This window comes from Phocoena phocoena, chromosome 15 (assembly GCF_963924675.1).
Source record: "Phocoena phocoena chromosome 15, mPhoPho1.1, whole genome shotgun sequence".
Lineage (NCBI taxonomy): Eukaryota > Metazoa > Chordata > Mammalia > Artiodactyla > Phocoenidae > Phocoena > Phocoena phocoena.
The window spans coordinates 16499085-16506223 of NC_089233.1; positions in this window are offsets into that span (position 1 = coordinate 16499085).

The window sequence follows — 7139 nt, forward strand, 5'->3', positions numbered from 1 at the left end:
AAAACAGTATAGAAGATCCTCAAAAAATTAAAAGAACTACCATATGATGCAGACATTCCACTTCTGCGAATATATCCAAAGGAAACAAAAACACTAATTTGAAAAGATATCTGCACCCCTATGTACATAGCGGCATTATTTACAATAGCCAAGACATGGAAACAACCTAAGTGTCCGTTGATGGATGAATGATGAAGAAGTTGTGGAATATATATATATATATATATATATATATATATATATATACAATGGAATATTTCAGCCGTTAAAAATGAGGAAATTCTACCATTTGCAACTACATGGATGAAGCTTAAAGGCATTATAGTAAGTGAAATAAGTCAGATAGATAAGGACAAATACTGTATGATTTCACTTACATGTGGAATAAAAAAAGAAAAAAACTTTTTTTTTTGGCTACACCACTCAGCTTGTGGGATCTTAGTTCCCCATCCAGGGCTTGAAAATAGGCCACAGCAGTGAATGCACTAATTTATGATCCATGAACATAGGATGTCTTTCTGCTTATTTAGATCTTTATTTTCTTTCAACAATGCTTTGTAGTTTTCGTCGTATATATTTGCACCTCTTTTGTTAAATTTATGCCTAAGTATTTTATTCTTTTTGGTGCTTTTGTACATGGAATTACTTTCCTAATTTCCTTTTTGGATTCTTCATTACAAGTGTCTAGAAATACAATTGATCTTTGTCTACTGATCTTTTTTTTTTTTTTTTTTTTTGCGGTACGCGGGCCTCTCACCGCTGTGGTCTCTTTCGTTGCGCAGCACAGGCTTCAGACGCTCAGGCCCAGCGGCCATGGCCCACGGGCCCAGCTACTCCACAGCATGCGGGATCCTCCCAGACCGGGGCACGAACCCGTGTCCCCTGCATCGGCAGGCAGACTCTCAACCACTGCGCCACCAGGTAAGCCCTGTCTATTGATCTTTTATGCTCCAACTCTGCTGAACTTGTTATTAGTTCAAATAGGTTTTTGTAGATTCCTTAGGATTTTCTATATACAAGATTATGTCCCCTGCAAACCTTTCTAATCTGGATGCTTTTTATTTCACTTTCTGGCCTAATTGCCTTGACTAGAGCCTCCATTACAACATTAAATAGAAGTGGCAACATTCTTCAACATTCAAATAGAAGTAGACATTCTTGTCTTGTTCCTGATATTAGGGAAAAAGCTTTTAGTCTTTCATCATTAAGTATGATATTAGCTGTGGATTTTTTGTGGATGCCCTTTATCATATTGAGGAAGTTCCCTTCTATTCCTAGTTTGTTAGGTGTTTTGATCATGAAGGGGTTTTCAATATTGTCAACTGCTTTTTTTTTCATCTATTGAGATGATCGTGTGTTTTTTGTCCTTTATTCTGTTGATATGGTGTATTAGCGAATTAATATTCATTTTCATATGTAAAGCTGACTTTGCATTTCTGATAAATACCACTTGGTCATGGTCTATGTATTAGATTTTCTAGTATTTTGCTGAGGATTTTTTTTTTTTTTTAAGAAGATGTTGGGGGTAGGAGTTTACTAATTTATTTATTTATTTTTGCTGTGTTGGGTCTTCGTTTCTGTGCGAGGGCTTTCTCTAGTTGTGGCAAGCGGGGGCCACTCTTCATCGCGGTGCGCAGGCCTCTCACTATCGCGGCCTCTCTTGTTGCAGAGCACAGGCTCCAGACGCTCAGGCTCAGTAGTTGTGGCTCACGGGCCTAGTTGCTCTGCGGCATGTGGGATCCTCCCAGACCAGGGCTTGAACCCGTGTCCTCTGCATTAGCAGGCAGATTCTCAACCACTGCGCCACCAAGGAAGCCCTTGCTGAGGATTTTTATGCCTCTATTCGTAAGAGAAATTGGTCTGAAATTTTCTTTTCTCGTGTCATTTTTGTCTGGTTTTGATATCCAGGCAATGCAGGCCTCAGAGAATGAGTTGGGAAGTGTTCCCTCTACTATTTTTTGGGATGAGTTTGTGAAGAACTGGTGTTAATTCTTTAAATATTTGAGGAATTAACTAGTGAAACGATCTGGATCTGGGCTTTTCTCTGTGGGTACTTTTTGCTACATGTGGTTTTTAAGCAGTTGAAATGTGGTTAGTATGACTGAGAAACTGAACTTTTAATTTCATTTAATATTAATTAATTAGGTTAAATATAATAAGCCACAGATGGTTGTTTTTACAGAACAGGTCTTGAACAGTGGTGCTCAATGGGGTGGTATTGCCCTCTATCGTCATTCTGGAAGTTTGTGGGATTTTGAATCTCACTGTAAATGGAGCAGAGCCCTTTAGAGGGTGAGGGCCTAGCCATCCTGCCATGCACAACACGGTCCTGTGTGAAGAGTAATTTTCCTACGCCTGAGTGGCTTTTCACTGTCTCCCCGCAACCCAGGCATCTAATTCCATTTTACATGTGAACCCAAAGTATATCTTGCTTGGTTTTAATATATGTGAATTTTCCAGGATTTCAACTATCATGTTCATTGAAGGAAGACTGTACTTCATTTTGTTTGAACATTTACCAAGAGCTTTTTGCTGTATTTGGAAAATCCCCTCACTAAAGGCAACACCCAGTGTCTCATTCACTGTGATTCTAAGTACACATAAAAATGCTAAGTAGGGGCTTCCCTGGTGGCGCAGTGGTTGAGAATCTGCCTGCCAATGCAGGGGACACGGGTTCGAGCCCAGTCTGGGAAGATCCCACATGCCGCGGAGCAACTGGGCCCGTGAGCCACAGCTACTGAGCCTGCGCGTCTGGAGCCTGTGCTCCGCAACAAGAGAGGCCGCAATGGTGAGAGGCCCGCGCACCGCGATGAAGAGTGGCCCCCGCTTGCCACAACTGGAGAAAGCCCTCACACAGAAACGAAGACCCAACACAGCCATAAATAAATAAATAAATATTTAAAAAAAAAAAAAAAAATGCTAAGTATATATACACATACTTATTTCAAAATATCCAATATGAAGAAAAAATTCAACGTTTGTTCATATGATAATCGTCATTTCATAAATCCAAACTATGTCATTGCAAATAGGTGCAAATCTCTATTTCTTTATATCTTCTACGGAAATCATGTCTCAACATTTACATATTTAAATGCATATTTTCAATAAAAAAATTTTTCCTATTTTTCCTTTATAAATATACTTAGAGCACAGCAGTATTTCCTGAAGCTCAATATACACTTACTCAATGACTCAGCTATCCCACCCAAGAGGATAAGTATTTATGTCCACAAAAAGACTTGTATCAAGATGTTGATAAAAGCTTTATTCACAATAGCCCAAGCCTGGAAAGAGCCCAGATCAACAGGAGAATTAATACATTGTGACATAGTCATGCAATTGAAGACTATCCAGCAATCAAAAAAGAAGGAACTCTCAGTTCATGTAACAACATGGATGAATCTCATAGGCTTCTGAAAGTAGCCAAACACTAAAGAGGACATACCTTATAATTCTACTCTTCACATGAAACTCAAGAAAAGGCAAAACTAATAGATTACGGTAGAAGTCAAAACAGTTGGTGCACTCAGCTGTATATGTCTTCAATATTTATTATTATTATTGTCTTTCAATAATAATAATGAAAAGAACACATTATTGAACACATACCATGGGAAATGCACTGAAGGGGCTACTAAGACCTACAAGATACTATCCTTGTCTTCAAGGAGCTTGGTGGCTATTTGGGAAAATAAAACACACACAAAGTAAAATAAAATAGTGTGTGTCAGAAAGTTTATATTATCTATTAATTTCATAAAATGTTTCAAGATATTTGTTTTAAAAGTGGGGCATTGGGTCTGCCCGAGCTGAAGCCTCAGTGGCTGGAGTTGAGTAAGAGAGCATGATACCCAGGATTTAGTCCCAACGAGGAGTCAACACCACCTCCTTCCCTTCCCCGTGCTCTGTTCTCTGCCTCCTCTCAGTCCACTCCCCTTCCAAATTATGATTTATTCCACTGTGGTCAGTATTAGAAAATAAAATTATACATTCAGAAGAGTCTTTCTGTGGCTTCTAAATCAGAGGACCTCACTGTCACTAGCTTAACCATTTCCTGCTCTTTCAGAGTTTTAGTTTTCTCATTTGTAAAATGAGGTTAGTAATAGCTGCTTTTCCTGCCTACCTACAAGTTTGTTATGAGTTTGACATGCCTTTATGCATTTGGAATTGCTATTCAATTGCCAGTAATGATTATCACCTTTCTGCTTGCTGGTTACATTATTACAGGCACTGGAGAGAAGCAATTTGCTTAGGGTCATGTGACACCCACAATGAACCGGAGATGCCAGACTGATCAAAACTTCCTCCAGGCTGTGCTTCTTGCTCTGGAATCATTAAGGACCTCATTAAAATCTAGGCATTAACAAAATGCATCCATTAAAAACACCCACGTTCTGCTTGGCTCCAGTTACAGAACCTAGTTATACTCACAAAGGAAGACAGCCTCGGGGTTTTTTTACTTTGCTATCCTCACTCCCATCCATCTTCTTCATAAGACCAAGTTGTGGCAACTCAAACATTGTTAGCGTCTAGCTCTAAAGCAGCAAATCTCCCAATAATTCAGATGGCTGTGAAATAATATTTGGGTTAAAATACAGGCTAGCAGTGTGATCCTGGGCAAGTCACTTGGCCTCTTAGGAGGGCCAAGGAATTCCCTGGCAGTCCAGTGGTTAAGGCTCCGTGCTTCCACTGCAGGGGGCCTGGGTTCCATACCTGGTCAGGGAACTAAGATCCCACAAGCCGTGACATATGGCAAAAAAAAAAAAAAAAAGGGTTGGGACAATAATACCCGCCTTACAGGGTTGTTGTGAAGATTTAAAAGAGGTATTCATCAATAGGAACACATTTTATATTTCATGATATATAATGATATGATAGTCTGCCATTAAAAAGAATGAGCAGGGAAGAGGGATAACTTTGGAATTTGGAATTAATAGATACACACTACTGTGTATAAAATAGATAATCAACAAGGACCTAGTGTATAGCACAGGGGACTATATTCAATGTCTTGTAATAACCTATAGTGGAAAGGAATCTGAAAAAGAATACCTATTTAGATATACATGTATAACTAAATCACTTTGCTGTATACCTGAAACATTGTAAATCAACTATACTTCAATTAAAAATAAAATTTAAAAAAAGAATGAGAGGGCTTCCCTGGTGGCGCAGTGGTTAAGAATCCGCCTGCCAATGCAGGGGACACGGGTTTGAGCCCTGGTCCAGGAAGATTCCACATGCCACGGAGCAACTAAGACTGTGAGCCACAACTACTGAGCCTGTGCTCTAGAGCCCATGAGCCACAACTACTGAGCCTGAGTGCCACAACTACTGAAGCCCACGCGCCTAGAGCCCGTGCTAAGCAACAAGAGAAGCCACCCAATGAGAAGCCTGCACACCGCAACGAAGACCCAATGCAGCCAAAAATAAAAATAAATAAATAAATATATTAAAATAAAGAATGAGAGATCCATAAGCATTAAAAAATGAGCTGCAAGATATATGAATAATGAAGTAAGACGTAGAAGAGCACATAAAATATGACATGATTTGTGTAAGAAATCATGCCATCCCATCTCTCTCTCTAGGTAGACAGAAAGATGGTTATAGATAGACAGATAAATAGTTATCAATAGATCTGTCGACCTGTCTTTCTGTATACATAAATATAGGTACATAAAAGGATACAGATATATGTATGTATGTTCATGTATAAGGATTATATAGATAAGGATATATAGACAGAGAATGATATCCAATATCACACGTAGACATCCAAGAGATAGATAGATCTTTATACAATTCTTACACGTATACATACACCCATATATCTATATCCTTTTATGTATCCATATCTAAATACAGAGAGAGACATCTGGAAAATTATGCTATAAACTGATCATTATATTTGCCCCTAGGGAGAGAAGCTAAGGAACTGGAGACTGGGGTGGAAAGGAGATTTTTTTCCCCCGTATATTTTTTTGTATCATTTGTATTTTTAATCATGTACAAGTATTATTTTCAAATAAAGAGAGATGATCACATGAAAGGGCCTGGAACATGGTAGGTGCTTTAAAGCTATTTGTGGATGTCCAGTGAACCTTGTTCATTTAACTAGGATGTCCCAAATGTATTTAAGTTTTTTCTTTAAAAAAAAAATTGAGGGCTTCCCTGGTGGCCCAGTGGTTGAGAATCCGCCTGCCGATGCAGGGGACGCAGGTTCGTGCCCCGGTCCGGGAAGATCCCACATGCCGTGGAGCAGCTGGGCCCGTGAGCCATGGCCGCTGAGCCTGCGTGTCCGGAGCCTGTGCTCCGCAATGGGAGAGGCCACAACAGTGAAAGGCCCGCGTACCGAAAAAAAAAAAAGAACCACAGCAGAAAGTGGTATGTGGTATCACATGAAGTTTTGACAATGCTTCGCGGATTGTCGGTACATAGGTGTTCATTAAAATAGTGTTTATTCTTGTCTCTATGTTTGAAATATTTCACGATAAAAAAATTTAAGAAGCCTGCTGGGTAGTGACAGGAGGGGGATACAAGAGGGGAGTTTGGGTGGGGTTCTGGTCATGGTGTGTTTCTTGATATGGGCATACTTGATGTGCTCACTTCGTGGAAACTCATCAAGCTGTGCACTTATGATCTGTCACTTACCTGAATCTATGTTACAGTTCAATAAAAATTTTACTAAAAAAGCCCCCTCCCTGTTAAATCGAAAAATTTCATAATGACTTAGTAAAGGATTAGTAAAAAATAAACAGTTTGGATATGATTTTTCCTTTGCAAATGATCAAGGTCTTGGGAGTAACTAGAAACCACTCTAAAATCAGTAGCTTTACTTTAGTCTGAATTTGCATTTCTTCATCTTCAGTGACAATGATCTTCAAATCACTCAACCTCCCTTACCCTTTACGCAAGCTTCCTTGGCCATTTCAGTGCATTCCCTTTCTGTTTTGGGAAGTGAAGAGGTTGACTTCAGCATCAGGTGGATCTGTGGGGAGAGAGGGAGGAAGAGAGAAAAGGAGAGAAAGAGAAACAGAGAGGAAAAGGGAGGAAAGTGGAGAAAGAGGGGTGACAGGCCAGGATGTGTGGAAAGGCCCTGCCACATTCTAACCCCAATATAACAGCTGTTGAAC